This window comes from Oryctolagus cuniculus, chromosome 11 (assembly GCF_964237555.1).
Source record: "Oryctolagus cuniculus chromosome 11, mOryCun1.1, whole genome shotgun sequence".
Classification (NCBI taxonomy): domain Eukaryota; kingdom Metazoa; phylum Chordata; class Mammalia; order Lagomorpha; family Leporidae; genus Oryctolagus; species Oryctolagus cuniculus.
In genome coordinates, this window is record NC_091442.1 from 10,167,175 (window position 1) to 10,180,547 (window position 13,373).

Sequence of the window (13,373 nt, forward strand, 5' to 3'; positions counted from 1 at the left end):
CGATGCCTTGCTCTCTCTCGCTCTCTCTCTCTCTCTTTCTCTCTTTCTCTCTCTCCCTCCTCTCCTTCCTCCAAACATCAGGAGAGCGGCAAGACGTCCCAGACGATGCTCGGAGACATTTTTCCAAGGAATCACTCTCGCCAGCTCTTTTTCTCCTTGAACGCCCAAGCTCCAGTTTTGAGGGAGCTGGTTAATAATTCTTCGAGAAAGCGCCGAAGTGGATATTTATGAATCTCGGGCTATTCACCCAAGCATTTTAAGCCCTTTAGCAGAGGTGGAATGAAGTCACATGACCTGCTTTCTGGTTAATAGCTTATCATACTTGATTGCTTTGTGGCGGGGCCGGAGCCGTGGCGCCCACACCAGGGAAACGTGGGGAGGATTTCCTGCAGCCTTTCAGTCAAAGGCTGCCCTCCTGGGGGGCTGCATGTGCCAGGCACCGTGCCTAACCTTGCCCTTGGCTTGGTCCGGCCATGAGTTTGCTGTCTGACCTTTTTCCTCTCTGGGACTCGATTCCGCATCTAAAAATGCAGGCAGGGATGAGATCATCGCCGCGGTTCCTTCCAGCTGTGAGTGGTCTACGGTTCCCCAGGGGAAGTGCAGATCGATCGTTAGCCCAGCGTTCCCGGCCGCGGGCTGCGGTGGAGAGAGTGGTCTTCCGGTCGGAGTCTGCAGCCCGGGAGGCACTGGTGGAGTCAGTGATGGACACACAGGCCTCGCAGGTGCCAGGAACGGTGCTCGGTGCTTTTCCATGGACTAACTTACTTGATGTTTTTAGAAACTTTTTTTTTTAAACTTTTTTTTTTAAAGGCTGAGTTTCAGTAAGAAAGGGAGAGATAGAGATTGGAATCTTCCATCCACTGGTTCATCCCTCAAATGGCCACAATGGCCAGGCCTGGGCCGGGGTAAAACCAAGAAACCAGACTCCATCTGAAGCTCCCACATGGGTGGCAGGGGCCCTAGTGCTGGACCTTCCCAGGCACATCAGCAGGGAGCTGGCTCGGAAGTGGAGCAGCTGGACACGAACCAGCGCTCCTATGGGCCAACAGCTGCTCAATCTGCTGTACCACAGTGCCGGCCCCTAAACGCTTTTTTTTTTTTTCATTTTTTGGATTTATTTGTTTATTTACTTGAAAGGCAGAATAACAGATCTTCCGTCTGCTGGTTCACTCCACAAATGCCCACAAGCCAGGGCTGGATCAGGCCAAAGCCACGAGCCAGAAATTCCATCCAGGTCTTGCACGTGGGTGGCAGAAACTCCAAGTACCTGGGCCAGCATCTGCTGCCTCCCACACACTTTAGCACGAAGGTGGATTGGAAGCTGGAGTCACAGGAACTAGCCGCTCGGATATGGGATGTGGACCTGCTGTGCCACAACGCCAACCCTTAGCTCATTAAATTTTCAGTTGCATGAAGGAGCTTTGAGCTTTATTTCTGGAGGCACTGTTTTTTTTTTGTTTTGTTTTGTTTTGTTTTTTTTTTTTTACTTTTTTTTTAAATGCAAAGTAATAGAAAGAGAAGGAGAGATACAGAGATTTTCCCATCTGTTGGTTCACTCCCCAAATGGCTGTGACAGCCAGGGGTGGGCCAGGCTGAAGCCAGGAGCCAGAAACTCCACCTGGTTTCCAATGTGGGTGGCAGGGGCCCAAGCCTGGGCCATCTTCTGCCTTCCTGGGCACATTAGCAGGGAGTTGGATCAGAAACCAACAGCTGGGACTACAACTGGCACTCTGATATAGGATGCCAGTTTTGCCACAATGCTGGCTGGCCCCCAGAATTTTTTTTCTTTTGATGATTTTTTTTTAAGTGTTTATTTTAATTGCATTTGAAAGGCAGAGAGTCCCAGAGAGAGACAAAGAAAACAGAGATCATCCATCCACTGGTTAGCTCCCCAAATGGCTGCAACAGCCAGGGGTGGGCCAGGCTGAAGCCAGGAGCCCCAGAACTCAATCTAGGTCTCCCACGTGGGCGGCAGGGACCCGGGTGCTCTTGGGCCGTCACCTGCTGCCTCCCAGGACGTGTGTTAGCAGGAAGTTGGATAGGAAGTAGAGTAGCTGGGACTTGCAGCGGGCACTCTGATTGGGACGCAGGTGACCCAAGCAGTGACCTACCCTCCGTGCCAGAGCACCCGCTCCGGGTCGTGCCTTGTCAGCTGATGGATGTTCGTGTGGGTCCTTGCTCTGCTCCTTGATGGCTGAGTGGCCTCGAGCCTGTTCCCTGACTACTCAGAGCCTTGGAGTTCTCTCCGTAAAAGCAGACTGCCATGTCTGGCTCAGATTGAACCCACGGGCTCAGCCCACAGAATGCCAGGGACCTCTCAGTACTTACTCCTTACAAACACGGTGGTCTACCAAGGCTTGGGAAGGAATTCCTTGACATAAAATGCAAACATGCAATGAGCCATTCTTCCTGTTTTCACACACCTCTCAGAGGAGCCGGGAGGCAGCCTAGAGTGGTCGTTAGGGGCAGACTCAGGCCACATACCCACAGCCAAGTCCTGCCTCTGCTGCTTCCTGGCCGTGTGACCTCGGGCAAGCTCTTGGCTCCTCTGTTTCGTCTGTAAAATAAAGATAATTAATTGTCTTAATTCACATACAGAGTGCTTAGGGTGGGTCCCAGCCCAGAGTAAGGACTCCATAAATGTCCCATTATTGCTGTCTAATGATTTTAATCACTTATTGCCATAGTAGAATTCTTGAATGTGCCGGGTATTTATTAAGTGCCAACTGTATGTGCTTGGCGTGAGTTAGAGGACAGGATAGTAACCAAAGAGTGAGGCTGTGGGCGCTGCCAGCCGGTCCCTCAGAGTCCACAGATGGAAGGGGTCAGCCGGCCCTCAGCACCTGGTGGACGAATGTGGACACAGCAGAGTGCTTGCCGCCAGTCCGGCTGAGCAGTCAGGCCCCCGGGACAGAGCTGCAGCTGTCCCAGAGGGGGCGCTGCAGCTGGCATCTGGTCCCAGCGGCCTGTGGATCTCGGGCTGCAGACCGCATGGTGCCTGCCTGGGGTGGGAATTGAGGAGAGCAATCCTGTCCACTGCCTGTGACTTGACTGTGTTCACTGAGGGCCTGTTATGTGCCGGGCAGTGAAGGAAACACTGATTTAAAAAGACAAAAGCCAGGGCCCACGTTTGGCCGGGTGGTTAAAACATGAGTTGGGACTCTCGCATCCCATATCGGAATACCTGGGTTCAAATCCCAGCTTTGCTCCCCATTCAAGCTTCTGGCGAATTACCATCCCTGGGAGGCAGCGGGCAAGTACACGGGCTCCTGCCACTCACGTGGGTGCCCCGGTTGGAGTTCTTGGCTCCTGGCCTCAGCCTGGCCCAGCCCGGGCTGTTGCAAACATTTGAGATCAAGCTAATAGGCAGCTCTGACTGCCTCTTTGCCTCTCAAATACATAAAATGTTTTTAAACATACAAAGTCTGGGGCCAGCGTTGTAGCACAGCGGCTTAAACGGCCACCTGCGACACTGGCATCCCACGCGGCTTCCAGTTTGAGCCCCAGCTGCCACACTGCGGGTTCAGCTCTCTGCTGATGAGCAGAGGACGGCTCAAGTGCTGGGCCTGCACCCGCGTGGGAGACCCGGAAGAAGCTCCTGGCTGCAGGCAGGCCCAGCTCGGGCCATTGCGGCCACTTGGGAAGTGAGCCAGCAAATGAAGACATCTCTCTCCTCTCTCTCTCTCCTCTCTCTCTCTCTCTCTCTCTCTCTCTCTCTCTCTCTGGCTTTCAAATAAATAAATAAATCTTTAGGAAAAAAAATACAAAGTCCTTGCCCTCTTGGAGCTGAGATTCCACGAAGGAGGGACAATTGCCTTAATTCATTACAATAAATGGTTTGTGAGTGAGAACAGCCACCGGCCTGGGGGCAGGTGGAGGTGAGAGAGCAGCCGCCCTGGCCCGCGTTGGTGGGCGGAGGGCTGAACCCAGGGCGCCCCGGCGCCTGGCGCGGTGCAGGGCGCGGGGGCATGACGCTGTTTTCAGCTCTTACTCAGGGCTCTGCGGCTGGGGGCGGAGCGGGAACGCTGAGGCCTCGGGGGAGGCCCACAAGCTTCGGTGCTGAGGAATGAGGGGGAGTGTGCGGGCAGGGGCATTCCAGACCGCGGAGCAGGGCAGGCGCGGGGCGGGGGCGCAGCGAGTGCTGGTGAGGCGAGGGGCGAGGGGCGAGGCCTCCGGAGGCCGGGCTACACCGGGGAGGAGACGTGCTCCAGGGGCCACGGAGCCGGGAGCCAGGGTAGGGAAGTTGGGGGGTGGGCCCACAGGGGACATGGCCGGGGACGCGCCCCTCGCGCCGCAGTGAGTGTGGGCAGGAATTCTGGTGCTGTGGGAGAGGCTGGAGGTTTTCACACCGAATGGCGTCGGCAGCTGATGGAAGAGGGTGCATGGCTGAAATGAAGGGGGCGGGGGTGTTCTGCCCTGCGTGGGAAGGGGCTGCCGCGGTGAAATTTAAGTACAGCAAGGTGTGTGTAGGTGGACCGGGCCTTTCCAAGCATGGGGGGGGGACGCCCCAAAGATCACTGCAAGTACAGAAAGAAGTGTAGCTGGAGATTAAACGCCACCAGAACCCTGCATTCCATGCCGGGGGAGGCGGCCCAAGGTTGCCGCCTACCTACCCCTGGATGAAGGTCCTGGGTCCTGGTGTCAGCCTGGCCCAGCCCTGGCCTGTGCCACCATCTGTGGGAGTGAGCCAGTGGTTGTAAGGTGTCTCTGTAACACTTTCAAATACATAAATTTTTAAAGATTTATTTATTTATTTGAAAGTCAGAGTTACACAGAGAGAGGGGGAGAGAGGGAGAGAGGTCTTCCATCCTCTGGTTCACTCCCCAGTTGGCTGCAATGGCCGGGGCTGCGCCAATCCGAAGCCAAGTGCTTCTTCCGGGTCTCCCACGCAGGTGCAGGGACCCAAGCACTTGGGCCATCTTCTACTGTTTTCCCAGGCCATAGCAGAGAGCTGGATCGGAAGCGGAGCAGCTGGGACCAGCACCCACGTGGGATGCTGGCACTGCAGGCGGCAGCTTTACCCACTACGCCACAGCTCCGGTCCCCAGTAAAATTGTTTTTTAAAAGAAAGAAACCCTGGGGAGCAGGCAGTGGCCCAGCAGTTAAGACGCCTGCATCGTTTATCCGGGCACCTGGCTTTGAAGCTGGCTCTGGTGCGTGATACCAGCTTCCTGGGAGGCAGTGAGGCAGTGGTGATGTTTCAGGAAGGCTGGGGGGAAATGAAGAGGTGTTGTGGGTAAGAACAAAGGCTTGCACAGAGGAAGGTCAAGTTCAAGGTCAGGCAGGGATTCTAAGGTGTTAGAAAACCTTGGGGACGACATGGGAGCAGAGGCTGTGCCATATTAGGGAGGTCACTGCAGAGATCTTTGGTCTCTTCTGGATTTTCTGTTAGGAGCCATAGCAGAGAGCTGGATCAGAAGTGGAGCAGCCAGGACTCGAACCAGCGCCCATATGGGATGCCGGCACTGCAGGTGGCAGCTTTACCCGCTACGCCACAGCGCCGACCCCGTGGGTGCTTATTAACCATGCAGATTCCAGGCCCCTTCTGTGGTCCCACTCCTGGGGATTAGGTGGGGTCCCGGGGCTGTAATTTTAACTCTCGCCCAGGTATTTCTGGGTGGCTGATGCGGGAATCAGAAACTGGTGTTCCGGGGTCGGCTCGAGGACGGAGGGCTGGCGGGCAGGCCTGCCTGGAGGAGGCCCTTGTGGGGCCATCGGAGATGCTTGTGACACCGAAGTCCCAGAGGAGTCCTGGCTGCTCTGCTTCCAGTGTGGCCACCTGCTCATGCACCTGGGGCAGCAGCGGAAGGTGGCCCAGGAATCTGAGGAGACCGGGATGGAATTCCTACTTCCTGCTTCAGCCTGGTCTAGACTTGGCTGTTGTGGCCATTTGGGGAGTGAGCCAGCTAAAACAAGATCTCTCTCTCTCTCTCTGTCCTATTCTCTGTCACTCTGCTTTTCGAATAAAGAAAAAATTTTTTTAAAAAGATAAAAAGAGGCCCTTGCACCCGCATGGACCCGAGGCCTGGGACATCCAGGTTAGGTTGTATCAGGGACTGTGTTAGTCTGATGGGAATGCCACAGCCTTCACCGGTCCTGTGTCCCAGAAGCCTACTTGTAGCTGAAAATCCCAAGTCAAAAATGCATTGCATCTGCCTAACCTGGCAGGCGTCACAGCTCAGCAACACAAGGCGCTGTAGCCTAGAGCTTTGGTTGTTCCCCTGGGGGCCACGAGGGTCAGGGGGAGGCTCCAGTGCACGCCGGTAGCCTGGGGACAGACCCACGTTCGAATTGGAAGAGCGGTTTCTATTTGGCGCTGGTCGCAGGCCAGCTGTGCCACCAGCTGGGGGCTTAGACAACAGAAGTGCATCCTCTCATGGCGCTGGAGGCTGAGGTCAGAAATCAAGGTGTTGGTGGTCCTACGGGGTGGGGGGCTGGGGGACAGACTGGCCTGGGCCTGTCTCCTGCCTCCTTCCTTGGCTGGCCGCTGAATCACTCCAGTCTCTGCCGCTATCATCACTCGGTGTTTTCCCTGTGTGTCTGTGTATCTTTGTCTCTGTATCTGTTTGTGTAAGGGCACCAGTGGTTGGATTAGGGCCCACCCCGATGCGTCCATCTTACGTGATTAGATCTGCGGAATCCCGGCCTCCAACTAAGGTTGAAGTCACAGGCAGAGGGGGTTAAGACTCTAGTGTGTGTTTCCTGTGTATCAACCTGTAAATGGGACATCCTAGTGGCAGAGAAATTCTTTTTTCTTTTTTTTTTTTTTTTTTTTTTTTTTTGACAGGCAGAGTGGACAGTGAGAGAGAGAGACAGAGAGAAAGGTCTTCCTTTCGCCATTGGTTCACCCTCCAATGGCTGCCGTGGCCGGCACACTGCACTGATCCGAAGCCAGGAGCCAGGTGCTTCTCCTGGTCTCCCATGGGGTGCAGGGCCCAAGCACTTGGGCCATCCTCCACTGCACTCCCGGGCCACAGCAGAGAGAAATTCTAATCGTGTGATAACAATGCCGGGAGCTGTTACCACCGGGCTGTGCGTTTCACAGACATTCCATTCAGTAGCGACTTGATGTGAAATACAATGTTCCTGTTCTTGGAGGAGCAGCCCAGGGTTGGAAGAGGCGGGGAGGCATGGAGGTGAGGCCCAAAGCCAGGAGGCTGGTCTCAGGGCAGGGCGGTGGTGAGGAAGCTTACGTGGGGCAGAGGGAGAGGGAGCAGAGAATGGTAGCCAGGTGCTCAGAGCAGGGCCTTGGGGGTCACCTTGGTTGGGTTCCAGGCCTGGTTCTGCCGCGAGAGGAAGTGAGCTAGCTTCTGACTCAGTGTTCTGATCTACAAAATGGGAATAATTAACAGTGCCCGCTCCTAGGGTTTGTTGTGAGGGTGCAGTGAGAGTTTTGTAAGGAGTGTGACAGAGGCGTAGTGCGTACTCATCTCTCGGAAAATCGTCGCTGTTGGCTGGGCATCGGGGTGCTGTGCGTTAAGCTGCTGCTTGGGGTCAGGTTCCACTTGTGATCCAGGTGCTACTCCTGGGCACCCTGGGAGGCAGCAGATGAGGGCTCAGGTACTTGGGTCGCTGCCGCCTGGGTGGAGGCCCTGGCTCCCGGCGTCACCGGCAGCTGCAGCTCTGTTGTGTGCCTTTCAAACCAATAACAATAACTAAACTCACAAAAATTCACTATAATTCTTATTTTTCCAGCCATTAAGAGACACAGGGGGAGTGGTTAAAATAGCAAGAAATTGGCCTGCGGTCAACCCAGGGCCCGAGGGGCTGTTATCATCCCCATTTCAACCTTTGACCTACGTGTTGCCTGGCTGTCGAGGAAGAGGGGTGAGGGCTACGGGGTTTGCTGGAAGGCTCCTTGCCTGGCGCCCGTCTCTTCTCTTAGTGCGCATCCCATGCTTGGCCGGAAGCATCCGTCGGCGGGGACTTCGGTGACGTAGCAGTAACGAAAGTGCACTGAGGCCCCCGCCGAGTGGGCGTTGAGGGAAGGAACGCGTGGCAGCCCCCAGCAAGACGCGGGCGGCGCTGGAGCAGCTGCAGACAGGACGAGCCGAGGCCATGGCATCCACGAGCACAGGGGCTGGCCCTAGAAGTTACACAGGTGCCCTTCCTTCACCTTAAAGGGGTCAGCTGGTCCAGGGCACCTGCAGCTTCCCCAGGGCTGGCCTTGACCGTCCCGGGAAACCCCTCCGGCCCTGGTAAGCCCTGTTTCATCTTCGTGAAGCCTGGTGGACTTGGGTGTAGGTGGCTTGCCCAGCCTCACGCCGGTCAGCGGCAGGGCTGCTCTGCAGACCTAAGGAGCTGGATCCCGGATCCCTGTCCCGGCTCTGTTTCCCAGGGTGAGGAGGACGTCACCGAGCGGTGTCCAGTGCTCCGTTCCTCTGTTCCTCTTTGGGTGGAGCAGGGCTCGGCAGTGTCCGTGCCCTTCCTTGGGACAGAGGCGGGCGAGGGTGAGGTTGCGAGGCTGGAAACAGGGTACCCTCCGGGAGACCTGCCCCACGGTCCCAGCGCCTGATCAGAATTCCTTACGGGATTTTTTATTTTTAAGGAGGAGGGAGAGCAGTTAACGATGGAGAAGAGTTTCCAAAATGCAAATAAACCAGCAACCCCACTTTGTTCAGGGAGATCCAGTGCCTTGGCCCGATTCAGGAAGGGAGAGTAGAACCATGTGGAGAAATCCTTTTCTCCCTCAGGAGATGTCCAAGAAGTGAACGTACTTTTAAAAATTGAAAGCAATGCCAAGTGTATGCAAGACGACACCAATGATGACAGAGGCCTGGGGACAACAGCAGAGCCAGCCAAGGTTGATGCCCACGGCGCTGTGCTCTTGGAAAACATGGACAAGAACAAGAATGAGGAAATCGTGGGCGTGAAAGCGCGGTGTGCAGAGCCCAGCCGGGGCGCCTGTGCCTGCCTGGCTGCCCGGGGCTCACCCCCTGCCTCAGCCTCCACCTGGGATGCTGGGAGAACGCCACCAGCCCTGTTGCTGGCCCGTGCTGCACCAAGGCCACCTGTGATTGGCTACAACCCCTTTTGGTTTCCACTAGGATTTGAAAGAACTGCGCCCTCCCCCACGGGGGCCAAGAGGTCCCTTATGAGGTTGGAAGCCCTCCACCCAGCTGCATCCCACAGGGGGTGCGGGGGGAGAAATGGTGGCCCGGTGGTCCGTCCCCACAGCCACAAACCCTGCATGCAGTCTGAAAGACAGACCGGGCTCGGGTCTTTCCCGAGATGCTCACCTGGCCAGCCGGGCGTTTCTCCTCCTTACCCTTGGCTAACCATGCTTACTGCTGGAAAGAGAGCCAGCCCCGGGCGAGGGCTGGGAATGTGGTGCTGTGGGCCAGATGCCGCCTGGGAAACCTGCGTCCCGCACTGGAGTGAATGCTGCAGTCCCGGCTCTCTGGCTTCCTGCGATCGGTATCCGGGGAAGGAAGTAGGGGTGATGGCACAAGTTCTCGGTCCCTGGCTCTGCCCCAGCCCTGGCTGCTGTGGGCATTTTGGGGAGTGACCCAGTGGATGGAAGATCGGTCTCTCTCCGTGTCTTCTCTCTAACTGTTTTAAATAGATAAACGAATCTTAAACACACCATAGCATACAAGTTTGCGGAGAGACACACAGAGGAAGCAGAGCAGCCGGATCCGCCCTGACTCTGCCCTCTGCTGCAGAGCCTTGCAGGGGCATTGAGGGGAAGCCGCGTGTCTTTAAGGATAAAGATGTTTCTGGAAAGTGCCTTGGGAATTGTCAAAACGGAGCAGGGTGTGTCTGCAACCTTCTGCACTGGGGAGGTTTGCTCAGGTGTCTGTGCCTCGGCCGAGTGCTGGCCTCCCCTTGGTTCCTGCTGGAGCCAGCCTCTGCTTACCCAGCAGTCCCTGGGGCATGTCCGGGGGATGTCGCGGTGGGCTGTGTCCCCTGTGTGCTCCGGGTGGGAAGGGGGCTTTATCTTGGCCTACTCGCCTGAGAGTTTTGATCAGGAGCAATACATATTGCTTTTTATTTGCATGTGGTCCCTGTCCATACCATTTCTTTCTTTTCTCTTTAAAAAGATTTATTTATTTATTTGAAAGGCAGAGTTACAGAGAAAGAGAGAGAGAGAGAGAGAGGTCTTCTGTCCGCTGGTTCACCTGCCAAGTGGCTGCAATGACTGGTTCTGGGCCAGGCCAAAGCCAGGGGCCTGAAGCTCCTGCAGCATCTCGCACATGGGTGCAGGGGCCGGAGCACGTGGGCCACCTCCCGCTGCTTTCCCGGGTGCATTAGCAGGGAGCTGGATCGGAAGTGGAGCAGCCGGGACTTGAACTGGTGCTCATCTGGGATGCTGGCGACTCAGGCAGCAGCTTTACTCACTATGCCACAGCGCCAGCCCCAATACCCTGTTCATATTTTATGAATAACTACAGGGGAGGAGCTCAAAGCTCCAAAAGCAGGGTAATGACCATGAGGAGGATTGTATGTACCGAACCTAATTCACTGATCCGTCTCACAGCACCTCACAGATTTGTGCAGTTTTCAGTGTTAATTAAAAATCAGAAAGATGGTTAAGGAGATGGAAATTCTAACTCACCTGATTTGATCATCACTCACTGAATACATGAACCGTAGCTATGTACGATTAAAACAAGAAAGACAGAGACGGGCGCTGTGGCGTAGCGGGTAAAGCCGCCGCCTGCAGCGTCTGCATCCCATATGGGCACTGGGTCAAGCCTCAGCTGCTCCACTTCTGATCCAGCTCTCTGCTATGGCCTGGGAAAGCAGAGGAAGATGGACCAAGTCCTTGGGCCCCTGCACCCGCGCGGGAGACCGGAAGAAGTTCCTGGCTCCGGCTGTTGCGGCCATCTGGGGAATGAACCAGCGGATGGAAGATACCTCTCTCTCTTTCTCTCTCTGCCTCTCCTCTCTCTGTGTACCTCTCCCTTCCAAATAAATAAATAAATAAATAAATATTTTTAAAAAATATTTATTTAGTTATTTGAAAGGCAGAGTTAGAGGGAGAGAGAGAGAGAGAGAGAGGTCTTCCATCTGCTGGTTCACTCCCCAATTGACCGCAACAGCCGGAGCTGTGCCAATCCGAAGCCAGGAGCCAGGAGCTTCTTCTGGGTCTCCCATGCGGGTGCAGGGGCCCAAGGACTTGGGCCATCTTCTACTGCTTTCCCAGGCCATAGCAGAGAGCTGGATCAGAAGTGGAGCAGCTGGGGCTTGAACCGGCGCCCATATAGGATGCCAGCACTGCAGGTGGTGGCTTTACCTGCTACACCACAGTGCCAGCCCCAGCTATGTACTTTCTTTAAATGTTTATCTTTTGTCATCTACTTGAAAGAGCAACAGAGAGAGAGGTAGAGAGAGAAAAAGAGAGATCTTCATCTATTGTTTACCCCCCCAAATGTCCAAGATAGCCAGGACTGGGCCAGGCGCTGCAGGCAGAGGCTTAGCCCACTATCCGTGGCGCCAGCCCCATGCATAATTTCTTGGTCAATCTTGCTCGTCACCCTCAGCGCTGTGTCATGTGATGCCTGCACTGCCCCACCCACATGCCTTCCTCCTCCTCCTTCCTGGCTGCATAGCTTTCCAAAGTCTGGGTGTGTCGTTGTGTAGGCGCTCTTGTGATGGTCAGCTTTGGGTCACTGTTGCACACAGTGTCACAGGGAACACCCTGTGCGTGTGTCCTGTGCGCATTTCTCTAGGCCAAGCTCCAAGCAGCCAGTGGGCGTGAACATTCCAAATTTCGCATGTATTGCCAGGATCATCCTGAAAGGTAGCACCGATCACAACCAGATTTCACTTGTTTATTTTTTAAGATTAATTTTACTTATTTGAAAGGCAGAGTGACAGGAGGAGGGGAGAGAGGGAAGGGGAGAGAGAGAGAGAGAGAGAGAGGAATCTTCCGTCTGCTGGTTCCCTCTCCAAATGCCTGCCATAACCAGGGCTGGGCCAGGCCCAAGCAGGAACCCAGAATCCCCCTGGTTTCTCATGTGCGTGGCAGGGGCCCAGGTGCTTGACTCGCTGCTACCTGCTGCCTTCAGGGCGCACCTCGGCGGGGAGCTGGATCGGCAGTTGCACAGCAGGACTCAAACCTGGCACTCGGCACGCAGCGTGGGATGAGCCTCGGGCCTACCCCTGCACCTCCATCCTTAGAACTGTGTCTTCCGGGGCCAGCACTTTGGCATGGCCAGCGTCCCAGATGGGAAAACTGGTTCAAACCCCCGCTGCTCAGCTGGCAATCGCGCTCCCTGCAAGGGTGCCTGAAAAGGCAGCAGACGGTGGCTGAGTGCTTGGGCCCCTACTGCCCATGCGGGAGACCCAGACGGAATTCTGGACTCCTGGTTTGGCCTGGCCCAGTCCTGGCTATTGTGGACATTTGGGGAGTGAAACAGCAGATGGAGGTCTCTCTCCCCTTCTCTCCCGGTCACTCTGTCTTTCAGATAAATGAATGAATGAATGAATGAATCTCTAAAAATGGTGCCTTATGTGCCTTGCCAGTCACCTTGCCGTCCGCGGTGCAGCTGGCTACGGTGAGTGAGGCACAGGTTCGGAGGAGCCGACTCGAATTTCCGTCTTTGCCCTGTCGCTGGGACCTGGGCTGTGAGTCTCAGCTTCTGCGGCTCAGCTGGCCTCTCCTGAAAAACACAGAGTTACCATCTCACAGAGCAGTGGGAGGATGAGAGGACACTAATGGGAGGAGCTTCCAGAAGCTCCTGGAAAATGCAACTTACAGATACATTTATTTTCGTGCCAGAGTTTGAAATCCATGCAAAGGAAAAGTCTTTAAAATTGCATGGAAAATGTGTATTCAAAAAAAAATGCACAGATCTCAGAAAATGTCTGCACCAAAATCAAGTTGCTGTTGGATCGCGTGTCCTGCAAACTTCTGGAAGTGGGTGTCTGGCGAAGGCGGGAAGCCTGTCTCCCTCCCTGTCGTCCCAGGCTGCAGGAGAGGAGCCCGACAGAGGGCAGTGTCTGAGCTGGCCAGCGCTAGGAGGAGCTTCGATGGGGCGAGCGTGCTCCGTGCCCTCGGACCTCACCGAGGTCAGCCTTGCTTTTCTAATTTTCAGGGCTGCAGTTGGTGAGACAAGTGATGGAGAACGAGAGTGGCTCCCACGTTCAGAGGTTATTTGAGGACAAGAAGTGGCCACAAACCAACATTCCACAGACACTCCCCACCCTCCACTCCCTCCTGAAGATCTCCCTTTGTCTTCTTTCTTTATCTCCCACGTAATCCACTTCTGTCGCTGGCGTCACCGCTCTCTGCTCACCCGGGACCAGAAGTCTCTCTGGAACCCCCTCCTTCTCGCTTGGTTTCCACGGAGCTGCCTGACTTAAAACATCTGACGACGGGCCCTCCTGTCACTGTATGGCACAGCTCCCATAGCGACCAAATACAT

General features: G+C 55.4%; 1 long non-coding RNA gene across 1 annotated transcript in view; it reads right to left on the reverse strand.

Moving 5' to 3' along the window:
• Nucleotides 1-13,373, reverse strand: part of LOC127487350 (uncharacterized) — a 1,183,652-nt gene that overhangs the window by 908,103 nt on the left and 262,176 nt on the right. The gene's annotated exons all lie outside the window — the stretch shown is intronic.